At 40.0% G+C, this 18,170-nt stretch overlaps 1 protein-coding gene and 1 long non-coding RNA gene across 2 annotated transcripts in view; one reads left to right on the forward strand and one right to left on the reverse strand.

The window, feature by feature from the left end:
* rtn4rl1b (reticulon 4 receptor-like 1b) overlaps nucleotides 1–18,170 on the forward strand; it is a 178,990-nt gene that overhangs the window by 42,065 nt on the left and 118,755 nt on the right. The gene's annotated exons all lie outside the window — the stretch shown is intronic.
* On the reverse strand, nucleotides 15,969–17,467 carry LOC117533910. The gene is made up of 3 exons (XR_004567129.1): nucleotides 17,409–17,467; nucleotides 16,448–16,536; nucleotides 15,969–16,028 (listed from the first exon to the last, which is right to left on the reverse strand). It is a non-coding gene; the product is annotated as an uncharacterized LOC117533910 (long non-coding RNA).

Genomic DNA, 18,170 nt, shown 5'->3' on the forward strand with positions numbered 1-18,170 from the left:
ACAGATCATTGTAGCATCCCATAGTCCCCTCTGTTTCAGCCCTGTTTCCAAAGTGCTGATTCTCTGTCTTTTACTTTAGATGAAAATAAGGAGCCACTCCTCACACCTCTCTGAGAGATATTTGGTTAAAAAGAACTCAATGGTGCTCTAGGAAGAGATTGAGGTGATAAGGTGGACGGGTGTTACCTTGGTTGGTTATCCAGTTAAGCCCCATGCCCCCGATAGCATCTGAGGGGTTCTTAACATTTAACAAACTATGAATGTGTCATACCCACTCAACGGGAAGAAACTCAGCTATCAGACAATATGAACAATTTTTAGCTAAACAAAACACAAGGGTAATAACAAAGGCTCTGAATTAGCCCTGAGCGAAAAAATGCTAACACACTTAGCTCAGAACTCACGATAAAATACCCTTATTACTTATTGGATCTGCACAAACAAGATATCGATTAGCAAACTGAGATTCTACAGATTCCAGAAATATAAGTATCATCACTGAGCGATCAGAACTTGCGACAAGGGAAACAAACCCAGACATCACACCACGTAGCTTTGCGGAGCAAGCATGGAGATATCCTTACCTTTGCTGTTGTTCTGATCAAAAGTTGTGTTCACTGGCATTAAAACAATAAAAACGCTGCTGAAGGTTAATCCATAGGTTAATCAAATGTGTCTGTGTCACTTTGAAATGAGTACTGATAATCCATCCTCATATTTATGTCAATAACGGAGATTTCATATTAGCTGCTACGAGATTGTATGACAGCTTCCGGTTTTGGGCATTCTGGCTACGCATCACTCATTCACCAATATGTAATGTTTAGATGGATTTTAGGAACTTTCCCTCGATTCTATTGGCTCTAACGGTTAAAAAGAGGTGTCAATCATCAAAATCGACAGAGGGGGGCCAGATATATGGAAAATGCACCCAAATGACCCCAGAAGTGTTTTTTTTTGCTAAATCTCTCTGAAAAGGTCAAATGTCACTTGTTTTGCATCAATCTTGATACAGGGTACTTATTATATGTTATAGTTTGGATTCCTAAAGCTTTTAGTCGACTATCCCATCATTCAAGGGTGGTTTTCACTATAAGTAATGTTTTCTTTTTGGACTGACACTATCATTTAAATGTTTTTACTATATTCAATCTGAATTTACTTTAAGATTCTATATTGATTCTGACTTTTCTACATCCAACTCACAGGTTTATCATTGCTTTGAGAAAAAAGATTATTAATTTACCCCTTTTTAGAAGTGAAAATATAGTCATTTGTTCTTGGAATGTTATTTTCGAGCCTGGGGCCTGAAAAACAGGCTCGGGGCTTAACTGGTGATTGGCTAATGATAACACAAGCCAAAAAAATCGTTATGTCATCATAAAGTGGCCAAAATCTGATCAGCTCATTTTCAGACAGGTTTTTATATAAATGGATCAGGACAAAAAGTGAGCAAATCTTTTTTCCTGAAACTTTCAGAATCTCTTTACACAGAGGGGACACACGTTTATGTACAAAATACATGAAAAAGTGGATTTTGCATAATAGGTGACCTTTAAAACATAGACATACAATAAGATATTGTGAATGCACATGTATCCGCAATAAGTTCATATTATTATATATAATTATTAGTTAGTATAGTTAATTTGAGAATTTCTATACAGCAACATCCTCCATCCCCCTAATTACTGTCCTAATGATATATCAGCTTTAGCTCCTCTAATAAGTACAGGTAAGCCTTTCCAAATTAATCGCATTTCCAACAGGTCAGAGCCAAGGGGCTCCACTATCGCGCCTTGAACTCCATATGGCCAAGTTGGAAATCTAGTTTGTCCTGGAGGGGGGTAAACGGAGCGGAACTGACCCCAAAATGGACTCATCATTGGCGTGATGGCAACAGATGAGGGAGTTTAGTCCACATGGCCTCCCTTCCCTCATTAAACCAGGCGACACCTGTGTTCCTGCTGCACAGCACATCTGCCAGCCAAACCCCCGATACCCTTCTTACTTATCCCTCAGCATCCCTCTCATGGGGTGATGCACAGAGTTTCATGAATATAGACACACATATCTCACTTTTAATCCTCTCTGAGACCTTAGGGGCACCAGTTCCGCATCTGTTCAAATCAAAATCCAGATTATATGATATACAATATACATGCTAAAGTTTTGATACTCAGAATGTGCATCCTTACTTATCACACCAAGTCTAATACTTTTTTTCTCTGATTTAAATTGTGTATGATCTATACTTTACATAGTGGCATCATACACGTTCGCCAATACAAAGCAAAATGGTGCAATGTCTACAATGCAAAGTCACACATTTTGAGAAGAGAGAACATTTTCAAATTACCATCATCATACTTGTGCTGCTGAAATGTTGTGTCTTTATGTCTGATGCGGTGTGAAACTCATGGAGGTAAACTGTCTGACATATCACAGCTATTTGTTTGGAGCATGCTATGATTAACTGGTCTGTGCTTCCTAGACACAGCTGCAGGGGAGAGCATTCTTACTACAAGAGCAACCTGCAAGTTGTAAACATGTTCTATTTCGGGATTAATCCTCTTTATTTGGTGACCTGCTGTGAAGGGAAAATTACAGAGATAGTTTTATTTAAACTGAGTTTGAATAAGTGCACTTATTTCCTGTGAAGAAATGAGAAGAGTTATGACAATTATTTAGAGCAGGATTTACTTACTTGTTGGATAAAATATCATTACTCTTTAAGCTGTAAGAGTTCTATAGATCTAGCAGGGGTCACATATATATCATTTACTGTATGTCCATGCCATATCTCTTCGACTTGGAAGGATACAATGTTAAATGAAACAGCACAATAGTGAGCACAATGCTTATGTGTATGTTATGTTTTATGTTCTTATGTATTCAAGTCAGTATTGGGGAATGAGAATAAACATAAAAATATCACTCAATATTATGAAATCAGCCATTATAGTTTGAAAAGTATTTGGTACGGCCCAGTCTGCTCCCAGCCACTCATCTTCATGTCTCTCTGAACTTGGCCCTTCTACTCCAGGAAGAAAGCCATTCTGAGCTTCAGAGCTTAAATTAAATGCATGTCCAATATGTTTTTTCAAAGAATGGCACAGCAGTAGTTCAATAAGCTATTCATATTAACTTCTGCTTTGCAAGCATCAAAGAAAGTGACATCTGCAGCAGCCTTGAAGACCAAAAGAAAAATGTTTTTATATTTGATTTTCAGCATTAATCCTGGTCCTTATGTTTCTTTTACATTGCACTTGTTCAACCACACCAGACAAACATAGACTCATAATCCACACTGCCAGTTCCTTTCACTCTGTATTTGTTTTCAGTTTATATTGTTCATTTCACACTTTGCAATCATCCCCCAGCCAACAGAGGGGTATTTTCCGACTGTGTACATGTTTTCCACCTATTGTGCTGACAGAGCCTGTCCTTAGTCTGTATTTCTGGTGAGCTCAGCAGCCTTTGGAGTAGATCCCTCTGCATTTGGGTACACAGGGCACAGTTTTGTAGAATACACATACATGATCTTTCGTCAAACAGCAACCCACTGTTTAGTTGCCATAATCATGTCAAGAGGAGCTAATTTTCCTCTTCTCCCTTTTTCCATGGGGCTTTGTTGCAGTCAGCATTGCATGAGGAAAGCCAGACAGACATGTTTATTTTTCATTAGTGGCGGAAAGCCTTGTCAAGGGCACCAAACAATACACAGCCTGCATTCTTCTTTCCCTTTTTTCATGTAGGCCGAGGAAGGGAGTTACTAATGAGATGAAAAAAAATGCTACGGCTGTAGCTTGGCCTATTAAAAATGTGCATTTTCTTAACATCATTAGTTGGAAAACTGTATGCGAGTATATTTGGTGCTGTCGTAGTCATGGGGATGGTGGCAGTATCTGTAATACATGTTTATGTGTAGAGCAACACACTCTCACTCCATAATCGTCCATGAGCGACGTTTGGTCAGGGTCCTGTGGCGTGCAGTTGTGACGCTCCTAGGCTCCTTCAGCTTGATTGATTGATTGATTGAAAAGTTTATTAACAGCTTGTATATTGGGTACAGTACAGTACAGCTCAAAACATACAATTGTTAAGGGGATGCAGACCAGAGAAAGACTTTCGTCTTGTTTACATCAGGGTCCCCCATTTCCAATTCATCATATCATTTAAGACATACAAGACATATTTGACATACAGATGGCTTATTTACAATTTACATACAGGTGGTTTTTTACATACAGATTGCTTATTTACAATTTTCATTTTAGATTTCGTTCTAATACATCCTAACCGGACATTTAAGACATACCAAGTCTACAGATATACAGTTAGTAACAGAGTCTAAAATGCGAGTATATACATAGATGGGGGGGGGGGGGAAGCTGTCCATTGAACGACAGGTTGAGATTTGTACCATTACCGGGGCCAGTTTTGCAATGCTCTCCCCGAAGGTGCTCTTTAAGAGAGGTTTTGAAGGTAAGTATAGTTTTACTTTCCTTTACAGTTGTGGGAAGAGCGTTCCACCTTGATGTGGCATAATTGTGAAACGTGTATTCCCCCTTTTTTGTGCCAAATCTGGGTTTCACATGATTTGTGGAGCTCCCTCATGGTATTCCTTGACCTTTGGGAATAATTTGGACATGTACATGGGTACCATAGAGGTGTAGTGGATCTTGTAGACCAGGCCCATTGCAAGTAGCTGTACTCTGTCGTCTACTCTAAGCCATCCTAGGTTGTCAAAGTGGGCAGAGGTGAGGTGGGTTCTAGATGAAAGGTCAAGCAGTAGTCTGACCAGTTTATTTTGCGATGTTTGAAGTTTTATTTTTAGCGCCTTGGAGGTGCTATGGTACCATGACGTGCAAGCATAGTCATAGTACCCTTGAAAGAGTGCTCCTGCCAGAGTTTTCAGGGTGTTTTTGTTTACCAGAGAGGAGATCCGGTATAGGAATCTAGTTCTTTTCATAAAGGGACGCAAATAGCTTTCAACTGATTGCAATGTATTCCCATCTGCGGCGGGATTTGACGCTCATGGAAGCACGGCATTCGTTTGTGTCGGCTGCCCTTAAAGGCAATGTGAGCGTCCATTCCCATTGGATAACGGAGAATTGTACACCCGGAAGTCAGTATTCCCCTTACTGTCGATTGATTTTACACTGTAAAATCAATCGACAGTAATCACTGTAAAATGTACAGTGATATCTACACTACTCATCGACTAAAAAACACCAGATTATCCTTGTTAATTACACAACATTGATTGGTTTAAATTGTGTGCAATGCTTTTGTATTTTTCCCCTTCGATTCGGAGAAACAAATATTTTTTCGGAGTAAAGGATGGCAGAAGACACTACACTACCCAGAATCCCCAGCTATCGTTTAGGACTACACCATGTGCTCTGTTTGACAAACCCTGTGATTAGTTCTCAACCCCGTTTGTTTTCACCATTCATTCCAATGGCTGGTGTCTATGTCACGTGATCTTCAAATTTCTCCCTGCAGAACAAAAAAACATGGCCGAACTTCGTTTTATTCTCGGTGGAAAATGCCTATTTTAAAGTTAGTTTGGCCATTAAAATGCGTTTTGATGTCATTTGATGCGAGAAATATGAGTTGTTATTTCAGATTATGTGTGCAGTGGATGTACATGATCTTTAGTTTGCTAGTTATTACGAAGATTACTTCAGGAAATTGCGTCCATAGAACGTTTTCATTGTTACCAAGGTGGTTGCTAGGGACGCTGCTATCGATATTATTTCTGTTATGTTGTGTAACTGTTTAATGGTGTTATCTTTATTGCTACCCCCTTCCCCATCAATGTATAGTGTTGGTCCACAGCGAAAACATATTAGTTTAACAAAATCCGCATCTAAAGATACGTTATTTTCCCCTGTGCAATTCCAGTCTCACATCTCACAGCACATCGTCATTAACAAATACCGGAAACAGACCGAAAACATTTAAAAAAAATAAAATAATACTTTATTCCGAGTGTGCTTGCTTTTCTCTTTGAAAGTCATCACATAACGACATTGTAATACACGGTTCGGCTGCATTACATATTACATATCTGCCGTAGTTCTCTATTTATATAGCCCTGATGAGAAGACTTCTAGACAAACATGAGGAACTGCCGCCAACACTGAAAACGTGACGTGGATCATAAATATATCAGTAATTAAACAACATCTTACATTTCTTTTCACACAATACGTCTCCTTGTAGTATCAACACTAATTCGGCTGACTTTTATATTTGATCCAATTGGAAGATAGGCTGTATTTACACCATAAAGGTGCACAGCTGATATAAAGGGACACCTAGTGGTTAAAGCATGTTATTGAATGTCATTATTTTTATTATTAGATATTAATAGGGTCCCTATTCATTACTCGTTATTCTCTACTAATAGTTAATTAAAGACTGTATATAATGACTATTTTGCACATCCCTTTCAAGATTTCAAGATTTTCTAAGGTTTATTGACATATCATATTCACAAACGGTGTAGTTATGCAATGAATAAAAAACTTGGGTCGCGGGTTCCTCAATAGTGCATTACAAGACATCTATCAATATTTGTGCATACCTCCAGCAATGTTAACTATGTTGAAGCACTTATTTTAACTGATATTATACATATGTATTATACTCTTATAAGATGTATGTAGATATTTCATCTCCGACCTTGTCAGGTATTGAACAATCAATAAATAAAGAACACAGAATTGTTAAATATAAAACACAGAATTTGTGTGATTATACTAAATGATTTACAAATAAACACCACTGCATATATACAACTGTTACACATGCTGATGTAACGCAAATGTTTCCAACTTGGGATCAATAAGGTATATCTTATCTTAAGCTGATCGATGGCTACTGCCATATTTGCAAAATGTGCCTCTGAACCTTGACAAGTGCATGTTTCAGGCTTATCAATGAACAACAGGAGGGGTCACAGACATAAGACCAGCTGTTAAATAAAGCTCTTCTGACCTTAGCTGGCATGTGGGTATATATATTAATGATGCCCATTATGGGCACAAGCAATTTTCATCCATTTATTAATTATATGTTTTAAATTTGAGTGTTTCCTATCCCCTAAACCTCCAGGGATGTACACAGTTTAATACTGGCAACTTCTTATTATGGGAAATACGAAAACGACTACAACTCCTAGTAGAGACGTGCCATAGAGAATCCATGCTGCGGCCCTGACTTCTCCACGGTTACAACCGGATGGAGGAAGTGGGGGTGCGGTGGATGTTAGCCAAAGCTGGTCAGGGGCAGTGTGATGGGTCGATGTTGTTGGACGACAGGGCATTTATACATCGGGCCTCCACATAGAGTCCAGTAGAGGGCGGCGCCTGTGTGAAATATAACGGGGGGTTACGTATTGTAACCCTAGTTATATAAGCACAGGCGGAGCCCTCTACCTGGGGGTCCTGTCTTTCCTATGCTGCTCGCTGAAGAGGGTGTAGGATGACGGTCGGGATGCGTACCCGCCTTATATACTGTGGGCCTGCGCGCGCATTCAGGTAGATTCGCTGGCTACGTTTATGCAACACAGTAGGTGAATGCACGCATAGCATGATAGAGAGTATCTGTGCTTATATAACTAGGGTTACAATACGTAACCCCCCATTATATTTCACACAGGCGCCGCATGCAGTGACATGAAGTTGGACAAAAGTCTTGTTTGTTCACATTGGGGAGATGCGAACAGATATGGTACGAGGGAGATATAGTCTGTATCGGCCCCAAGGAGGAAACAAGAATCTACTTTGAATGAAATTACTTTAAATGTGACAGCGTGGATAATGGTAGTAAAGTATGCTGCAATATGGATGTCAAGTCAATATTTACGTGCGTTAGTGTTATTTTGTGAGCTTGCTCCAGCTGACATATCCTAATAGCTCTGAAATGTGTGTTTTAGGCAACTGAGGGATGGAAGAGAACATGAGTGAGGTAGGGGAGAAAAGTGCTAGAACAATCCATGAGGAAGGGGTGTACGTAGCTGCCTCTCAGGCACCCTTATGGCTGATGGCCCCATAAAGCTCCTCTGTGCTTTTCCTGCTTATGCTCCATTCCTTATTCAATACACAAAGTGACGTTTGAACCTGACACAATCAGGCCACAGCTGGTTTATTTTTTCATATACTCATATTTCTGTCGTATGCATTAAACTGACTTACTGAAATAAAGACTGAAGCATAGCGATTTTTATTCAGCACTATGAAAGGAAAGAGCGTTAAATCCTCTGTGGAGCTGTCCAGGGCCCTGACAAAAACAATGCCACTCTTGTTTGAATCTCAAGCTTTCTTACCCCTTAAGCCATACTTATGCCATGTGTCCATAGCCTCTCTAATCCAAGATGACTGTTTGTGTGGCTGGATGTGGTAATAAGAGAGATGACAGGGACACTCACATTCTTCCTCCTGTGTCTCTCAGTGCATGTCAGTGTTAGCAAAGACTGTCCGAGCCTGACAGCACAGTTTGCACAACACACACGTGACATAAGGCATAAGGCCAATAAGGTAACTTTTACCTTAGCAACCACACATTTTGAAATGGCTATTAAAAAGGACAAGGAAGGCAAATGTGATCATGCACACAGGCCTCCATATGAATGAACATGAGAGAAGAAATCAATGTTAGTTATTCAGTATGGTCTGGAGAACAGACAAGAATAAATGCACCTGTAGTTGGCACAGCTCAGAAAGAAAGATATGATGTGTTTGCTTGTGTGCAGTATTTGTGTTTTAATTATGAACTAAATATTTCTTTACACATTTTGATTAAGCCATATTATTTTTTCGATTGATTATTATTCCATTAATAGTCAGACAATGACAACATACTAACATTAAAATAATGAGTGTGAGTCAGGACCTCGACACAAACTGATGGACCCAAATGCACGACCCAGAGATAAAGTCTTGAATGTAACAAAAATGTATCTTTAATTTAAAAGATCAGGTAATTCCCTTTAACAGAGTAGGTACTGGAATTAACAAAAACAATTTGCATAACAAAAAGAGAACTTAAGAAAGAAACTTAAGCCTACAAAATTAACAAAACAACAAAACCTGACATGAGTAAAAGCGATCCTTTCTTAGCTGAGGCTTGGCACGACCATTCGGGGAAACAAACAAGACGAACTGACACAGGACAGGGGAGAGACAGGACTATTTAAACATGAGGTGAGTGGGAACAGGTGGAAACAATCAGGGGCGGGGCTGATGATGGCGGAAAAAACACACAAGGGGAGGAAGAAACAGGGCCTGAAATGAAAGACAAGAGGTAAGTACAAAATAAAACAGGAAATGGAAAACGAGACATGACAATAAACACAGAGAGGGGATGTTTCTCAATCGCGAGGATGCTGGCTTGGTAGTCGCATACTTCCAAGTCACTTCCTTCAGAAACGAAGCAAGTATGCTTCGAAGCCACGGCTTCGGAAAACGAAGAAGAATGGAACAGGCTAACAAGTGTGCCACTCTCTCTAACGGTTTCAACATAAACTGTACCGAAAATAAATACCTCACGATGTCTATCTAATTATGAACTTGCTTTACTTTCACGGAACACATTTTTGATGATAACAAACAAATGTAACAAAGTAACATATTTAACAACACATGTTCTACGCCACTACATACTTACATTTAAATGTGTGCTGCGTCAGTTCAGCAATTCTCCGCAAGGGTTTTTGGAATTGGTCCGTGCGCAAAGCATTGTGGGGATTTTAAGGATGCAAAGTCTACTCATGTGCAGCCTCAACATTTCCCCCAAACCAAGGACGTGGCCTCGGTGGAATTCCAAGTATGCTGGAGATTGGAACAGTCCTTCGGCGGCACTCGATGACGTAGCATCCTTGAAATATATCCTCGAGATTGAGAAACGGCCACTGACTAGAGATAAATGATCTAAATAAACAGACATGACCAGACGTGAAAAAACATGAAATGACAGACATACAGTAATGCATGAACACAACCAACACATTTGACGAGACACAACAGTGTGGCTGTGTAAAACACAAATAGAATTTCCTACACTTGTTTTGGCAAATCAACAGTCCAAATTGCTAAGATATTACATCTTAAACAGTAAAAGAGATTTTACCAATTGGGAATTTTTCATCAATTGACTAAAACACTAATGGCTATGTGTTTCAGCAGGAGTAAGACTTCCCCAGATTAAAATAAATATAGCGAAAATCTATCGGTCCTTCACTACAATACACTTTGAATGCAGACATTGAGACCATAATTGAAGGTCAAATGTTAAATATCTATAGGGAAGCACAGAGTAAGGCAGAAAAAAGGACAGAAGCAAGAATCTAAAGGATATAAATAACCGTTGCCCTCGAGGAGAATAGAAGAAATGAAACAATGACAGATGGATATTACATTCCTTTAAAATGTATTAGGAAGGGACACAGATATGCAGCTAGCAAATATCTGAAAGGAGAAGGGAGGAGGAGAGGAGGTCCAATGGGACCAGAGCATGGCTAGTCTTAGGTGCAGTCCCCTATCACTGATGCAGTGGGCTGCGTGTGCTGTCTCTCTGCCCTGCAGGTGTGCTATTATCTGCATCAGGGGCAGGCAGGACCAGCCAGTGTCAAAGCAATATTTATGCCACAGGACATAAACCAGCTTTGTTTATTTGAAGCCATGAAAGTACTGACAAGTAATATTGTTTTCCAAAGGCACAAAGAGAATAACTGAACTTTTTTGTTAAAAATGTCTGATATTGTTTAGAAACTTCTGGCTGCATTGAATATGCAGCATTGATTGGTTGTCTCAATACCTGTGAAGTCTGTCACCACAAACAGCGTCATAGCCTCACAGTGGAGCGAGTGAGCCTCCATGAATGATGCCCATTATGCAGCCTTGCGCTCTCTGGGGTAGCAGAAGAGTGGACAGAGAAGGACGAAAACATGTATCAAGTCCCAGACGGTTGATCCTCAGTATATGGGCATGGACTGTAGAGTGGGGTGGGCACTGCTGACATTTATAGCGCAGTATGGATGAGGCAATAGGGGCGAGAGATGCAGGGGAAGGTTGGGGCCGGGTGATGATGAAGTGACCCTGGTGCAAAGAGCCGCTTCTCCCCCCCCCCCTGCCCCTTTGCCACCCGCTGCAGCCAGGATTGATGAGGATGGGCCAGCAAGGAGACACTAGGCTAGATTACAAACATACCGCTTTGTCTTGTGTGCAGCGGTTCTTCAAAGTGGAGCACTGCTCCCTTTAATTGGTTGCAATCCCTCCAAAGATATTCTCTCTGTTCTGTATTGTTCTGTAGATGGAGGGTCCAATGAAGAGGGAGAGGAGGAACCTTGGGTAGGATAATAAAGGGAGAGAGGATGAAAAAAGAAGCATCTGGAAATCAAACAGCCACAGGAGTTGCTAGAGTGTCTTAATTTTCTTTATCATAACCTTACTGCTGGGTATGTGCGTGCATGTGGGTTTTCCAAAAGCAGAATATGAAACATTCAGTCTTTGCATGGTCTAGATTCAATGTTTTTCAATTCAAGACACATGAAAGGTTGAGAAAAAATCAGTTTAAGAGCAGCTTGTTTAGTAGCACTGGGATTGATAGGGCCTATTTTTGTTGTTGTTGGAGGAGGAGGAGGAAGGATTGCATGTGTTTGCAAACAATTTGAATATCTGCCGAGATTTACCTGCTTTCATAAAATAAGGATGAATAGGAGAGAAAGATTAGAGGCGAGGTGCAGGCATAGTAGGTTTTAAAAATTCCTCCCTTAGAGTAGCAGGTGCAAGTCATACACAGGTGCTCACTTTTATTAGATCCAAGAGTCGTATCCTAGCAACCTGGCTGTGGGAATAGGCTGGTCCCGCCCTTGCCCCAGGGGCTGCTGGGATTGAGATCCTGATTAAGGCTTTGGGCCCGACGGAGAAGCGATTGCAAATCATCAGCACTGCTCTTCAGAGTTGTGAGAACCTGGCAGCTCTTGGGCCTTGAGGGTCAAAAACCAAACTCAACGACCATTCAAAAGAAACTTGATGACTCAGCAGGCTACATCATTATAGCCTTGTGTGCTCCGAGGAGGATTCACAAAGTCAGAACAGAGGATGTTTAAGCATATTCCTACACAGCAGGGGGATTTCATTGTGAGTCCATGAACTTGTGGAAAAGCCTTGGAGCATTGGACTTTGTTTATATCTGTGTATTTCAGCATGTGACTCTAAAGCTATGCATGTGAGTGTGTGCCCTCCTGTGAGCACTGCGCATTTATTATTTGTAATGTTGTTCCTGAATAATGAAGCTCATTAGGTGTTAAGGCTACAGTAGTCCCCTCGTGCTGTTTACTGGCCACCCCCACCCATTTTCCACTAGCTCGCTATCTCTATCCCTTTTTTGCCCCCGGCTACACAGGGAAAACGACAGACCAATGTTGAGGGTACCATCAGGGGAGAGCCACAAGAAGAGGGATTGGAGTGATAACAAGAGGAATTAGGTTGGCGTGAAGAAAGTGAGCCAAGTTTTAGGAAACAAAAGAGGCTAAATGGGCTAGGATTAGAGAAGGGAAAAGAAAAACAGAGACAAGATGTGAGATATGTGATGAAACAGATGTCAGACAGAGTCAGTGAAAGGGCTGATGAGGAGTTTGAGATAGTGACTGAGAGAGGGAGCAAAGAAGATAAGGAGGGGAGGTAGATAATATGCTGACCCACTTTGCAGACATCACACTGAGATCCTAACCATTGCTGCAATAAATAACACACAGCAGGCCAGCAGAGCCTAACAGCTGCTCGGTGGCAGTCTGTCCCCCCTGTCCCCCCTGTCCCCTGCCACCGCCTGGCCAGCAGCCTCCACCCATAACCTCATAACTCTACCCATCACTTTGCCCCTCATATATGAATACACCCTAGAGCACTGGGTGTTTGTTTTTTGTATTTGCATTGGTACAATCAAAACATGCCTTCAGGCGTGTGTGCGGGTGGGGGTTATGCACACAGTCGAGTGGCTGGGAGGGTCCTGTGATATGTGCAGGCTTGGTCATGCAGATTTATGGAGACGTACATACTGTAGAAGCACAGGTGCAGTGACAATAATCCTCCTGTAGGTAATAGATAACAAAAGAAAGATAAAGAAGGAAGAATGGATGAGAGATGGAGGAAGACATGATGAAAGAGCTAGGTCTCTCACACACACACACACACACACACACACACACACACACACACACACACACACATGCAAATGAGTCGAGGTCTTTCTGTTAAAGTGATTAGGTTCATTCACAAATAATAAATAAATGCTGCCTGACGATTAAGATCAATTCATTATATTACTGCAGTGTACTTTTGAAAAGGCTGTGTTATTTTGCTGTCAAAAGAAAATTGGCTGTGGCTCAGCATTTTTTGTTTAAGTCTGAGTGCCGGCTCAATTCTTGGTTCAACACTGTTTCTTGTGGGAACCATTGATTTGTACTGTTTTTGTGTACCAGAGTCATGTTCCTTGTGAACACAGAGGCACATTCATCAGCGCATATGACAGAAGAACACAAGACTGAGTCAGGCTATTTTATGAGGGGCCGTGTAGGCCAAAATTCAAACTCACCTCACACACACACTACTGAAAACATCTGGCCTTGCACACACACTACTGAAACACTCTCACATTCACTACTGAACACCTCACACACACACTACTGAAAATTAAGCCTCACACACACACTATTGAAATCCTCTCACATTCACTACTGAACACCTCACACACACTACTGAAAATTAAGCCTCACACACACACTACTGAAAACATCTGGCCTTGCACACACACTACTGAAATCCTCTCACATTCACTACTGAACACCTCACACACACACTACTGAAAACATCTGGCCTTGCACACACACTACTGAAATCCTCTCACATTCACTACTGAACACCTCACACACACACACTACTGAAAATTAAGCCTCACACACACACTACTGAAATCCTCTCACATTCACTACTGAACACCTCACACACACACTCCTGAAAAGTATTTTACTGAAAGGTTCTCAGTAGGGAATGTGCATGTGTTTCACCTATGTGTGTGTGAGGGGATTCTTGATGTAACGGAAGTCATTCTAATGTAACGGAAGTCATCTGCTAGTGGTCTCTTTGCTAGCCCCGTTAGCTTCATTAGCTCCAGGCTGCTACTCGGACGTGTTTGTTGTGTTGATGCCTGGTGGAGTATTCTTCATTGAAATATCGCACTTATCTTATGGCTCTGGGGTTCAAACAGACCGTCTATGAATGCAGTTTATTCGGTAAGTGAAATTCAAGCACTTTATTTCTTACTTGTCTTTTTATTCAGCTAACAAGCGAGACGAAGCTACATCTGTGCTAACGATGCTATCCGTAGCATACAAGTTAAAACATAATAGAGAAGTGTAAAACATTAAGAAGGATTATACTGTAAAACATAAGGCTTCTCGGTGAGGTTGGTAAAATAAGGTCATGCTTGTACATTAGTTAGTTTGCTAGTTAGGTAACTGTATGCATTGTTATTGTTAATTTAAAATAGCTATGCTCGACGATGCAGACAGCTAGCGTCACATTAGTGTTGAAGAGCAGAGTATGAGATTAACCTCACTATAAGATCTGTGTATCTGAACAATATGAATCTCACATTTCCAGTTGGTTCCAGAAATAACGTTGACGTAGATATTGCAATATGGTTTGTTGAGCTGGAGTTGATTGTTGAAGCTTACTGGTTAACGTTCATCATATTAAACGAACGAACCCAAACGTTGTTGTTTTTATTAATATTATTACCAATACTTACTTAGCATTTTATTATCATTACACTGGAGAAACCGACTTATTGTGCCAGCAGAACGTGAACATGTAACTTAATGCCTGCATTTGAGGACGAAAAATAGCTCAGTCAATGCTTTAGGGACAAGGAAATGATTTGTTTAAATATTAGATATGACGTTATGTGTGCTTCTGTGACAATGAAGCTTATTCATTGCATTACATTTGTTGAAGATGTTTGTCTTTTACCCTTACGTGTGTGTTACAAATGAATGTGAATATGGCATAGTACAAATATTTAAATTGACTGTCTCATGAAAAACGATTCTAAAATAAAAAGGACCCCAAAGTGAATCAACAAAACTTTCAATAATAATCTAAGGTATTGAGTTTTGGGATGTTACTTGCATACAAATCTATAAATGCCTTAAGGTTTCTAAAACATACAATATGTGGTAAATTCAACAGTGGACCCAGCAAAGATTCACATTTTTGCATGATTTGTTGCTGTTACTTAATTTTAATAAATTCAAGTCAAGCTTAGTTACATGTGATGGGAGCTATATGCTCTTACCTGTGTGCCTCCTCCGCAACCAGACTGTATTCAAACTCTTAAGTACCAGTTCTATCTACTTTAAACAATTAAAAAGACAAAATCAACTACATTTATTGATATACCAATCTTTATTTTTGGGGCCTCTTCTTCTTTTAAATTAAACTTTCAGACATGAGATATTGAAATACAGTAATAGTTTTGTCTATTTAAAAAAGAATGAGCCATTCCTTACAGTTAACTTCATATTTCTTATTGTCTAAAGCATTTATGACACACATTTCCCCCTCATATTCACAGTGTGGATCAATTGAGACAGCGTGCAGAGACTTTGGGAGAAACCTCAGCATGACGGATGTCCTGTCTGTGGGTTTGGCTGGAGAGGACTGAGGTGGAGAGGTCTTTCTCTGGGAGGAGGCCCAGGCCTGATGGAGGAGGCCCAGGCCTGATGGAGGAGGACCAGGCCTGATGAAGAAACCCCCTAACTGCATCTGTGAGCACATACTGGGCTCAGCTGTCACAAACAAATGATGGTCCTGTTTGACTTTGTGTTCACAATAAAAGTGTAGTTTCTTAGTGAATGTCCTGTATTGGTCTTTAATCTGAAATCAGCTTTTCATTTTCTTCTTGCCCCTCTGAGAAAACGGTGAGGCAGTTGTGTCCTTCAGGTATGTCCTTTCCTAACAGAAATGACAAGAAACATATGACATTATTGCAGAGCAAGTGTGTTATTTATGAAAGAGGTTTGTTTATTTAGCGGCTGTAGAAATAATGTATTTTTTTAATTTTAATGTGTTTTTTTAATTCATCACTTTGTACTACAAAGATAATCAGATTATGAATGAACAGTCTGCAGTTAATCAACATTAACATATCTTATTAAATAATATTCAACTGCTCGGTTGTCTCACTGCAAGAACCACTTTTACCACGTCTTTTACAGACAATATGTAGAGACAAATGGTAGCAATTCTCACAATGTAAAATAATAATTGCCTTAAATACATTGAAATGTGAAAGCTGATTATAGTTGTTACTTTATCTATTTAAACCAGAACGTTTCTCGATTCTTTGTACAGTATGAAAGGAGTCTTTGTACCTTTGAGTCCATGCTGAAGTTCACTGATGTTAGGAATAGCTCTGTCTCTCATGGTCAGCATCCTCTGGTCTGTCTGCATCACCTGGAAACTTTAAACAAACAGATGTATATGTAAAGTAACAATGTGTTGGTCACAGACTTGTTTTTACATGCAAACGTCATGTGATAATCTTTTTGTTATCCTTAAAAAAAAGTGCTGGATATCAAAGCCCACACACACGTAAGGGTAAAAGACAAACATCTTCAACAAATGTAATGCAATGAATAAGCTTCATTGTCACAGAAGCACACATAACGTCATATCTAATATTTAAACAAATCATTTCCTTGTCCCTAAAACATTGACTGAGCTATTTTTCGTCCTCAAATGCAGGCATTAAGTTACATGTTCACGTTCTGCTGCCACAATAAGTCGGTTTCTCCAGTGTAATGATAATAAAATGCTAAGTAAGTATTGGTAATAATATTAATAAAAACAACAACGTTTGGGTTCGTTCGTTTAATATGATGAACGTTAACCAGTAAGCTTCAACAATCAACTCCAGCTCAACAAACCATATTGCAATATCTACGTCAACGTTATTTCTGGAACCAACTGGAAATGTGAGATTCATATTGTTCAGATACACAGATCTTATAGTGAGGTTAATCTCATACTCTGCTCTTCAACACTAATGTGACGCTAGCTGTCTGCATCGTCGAGCATAGCTATTTTAAATTAACAATAACAATGCAGTTACCTAACTAGCAAACTAACTAATGTACAAGCATGACCTTATTTTACCAACCTCACCGAGAAGCCTTATGTTTTACAGTATAATCCTTCTTAATGTTTTACACTTCTCCATTATGTTTTAACTTGTATGCTATGGATAGCATCGTTAGCACAGATGTAGCTTCGTCTCGCTTGTTAGCTGAATAAAAAGACAAGTAAGAAATAAAGTGCTTGAATTTCACTTACCGAATAAACTGCATTCATAGACAGTCTGTTTGAACCGCAGAGCCATAAGATAAGTGCGATATTTCAATGAAGAATACTCCTCCAGGCATCAACACAACAAACACGTCCGAGTAGTAGCCTGGAGCTAATGAAGCTAACGGGGCTAGCAAAGAGACCACCAGCAGATGACTTCCGTTACATTAGAATGACTTCCGTTACATTAGAATGACTTCCGTTACATCAAGAATCCCCTCACACACACATAGGTGAAACACATGCACATTCCCTACTGAGAACCTTTCAGTAAAATGTTTTTCAGTAGTGTGTGTGTGAGGTTAATTTTCAGTAGTGTGTGTGCGAGGTGTTCAGTAATGAATGTGAGAGGATTTCAATAGTGTGTGTATGACGTTAATTTTCAGTAGCGTGTGTGTGAGTTGTTCAGTAGTGAATGTGAGAGTATTTCAGTAGTATGTGTGCAAGGCCAGATGTTTTCAGTAGTGTGTGTGTGAGGATTCAGTAGTATGTGTGCAAGGCCAGATGTTTTCAGTAGTGTGTGTGTGAGGATTTCAGTAGTATGTGTGCAAGGCCAGATGTTTTCAGTAGTGTGTGTGTGAGGTGTTCAGTAGTGAATGTGAGAGGATTTCAGTAGTGTGTGTGCAAGGCCAGATGTTTTCAGTAGTGTGTGTGTGAGGTGTTCAGTAGTGAATGTGAGAGTATTTCAGTAGTGTGTGTGCAAGGCCAGATGTTTTCAGTAGTGTGTGTGTGAGGTGTTCAGTAGTGAAT

This window comes from Gymnodraco acuticeps, unplaced genomic scaffold (genome assembly GCF_902827175.1).
Source record: "Gymnodraco acuticeps unplaced genomic scaffold, fGymAcu1.1, whole genome shotgun sequence".
Lineage (NCBI taxonomy): Eukaryota > Metazoa > Chordata > Actinopteri > Perciformes > Bathydraconidae > Gymnodraco > Gymnodraco acuticeps.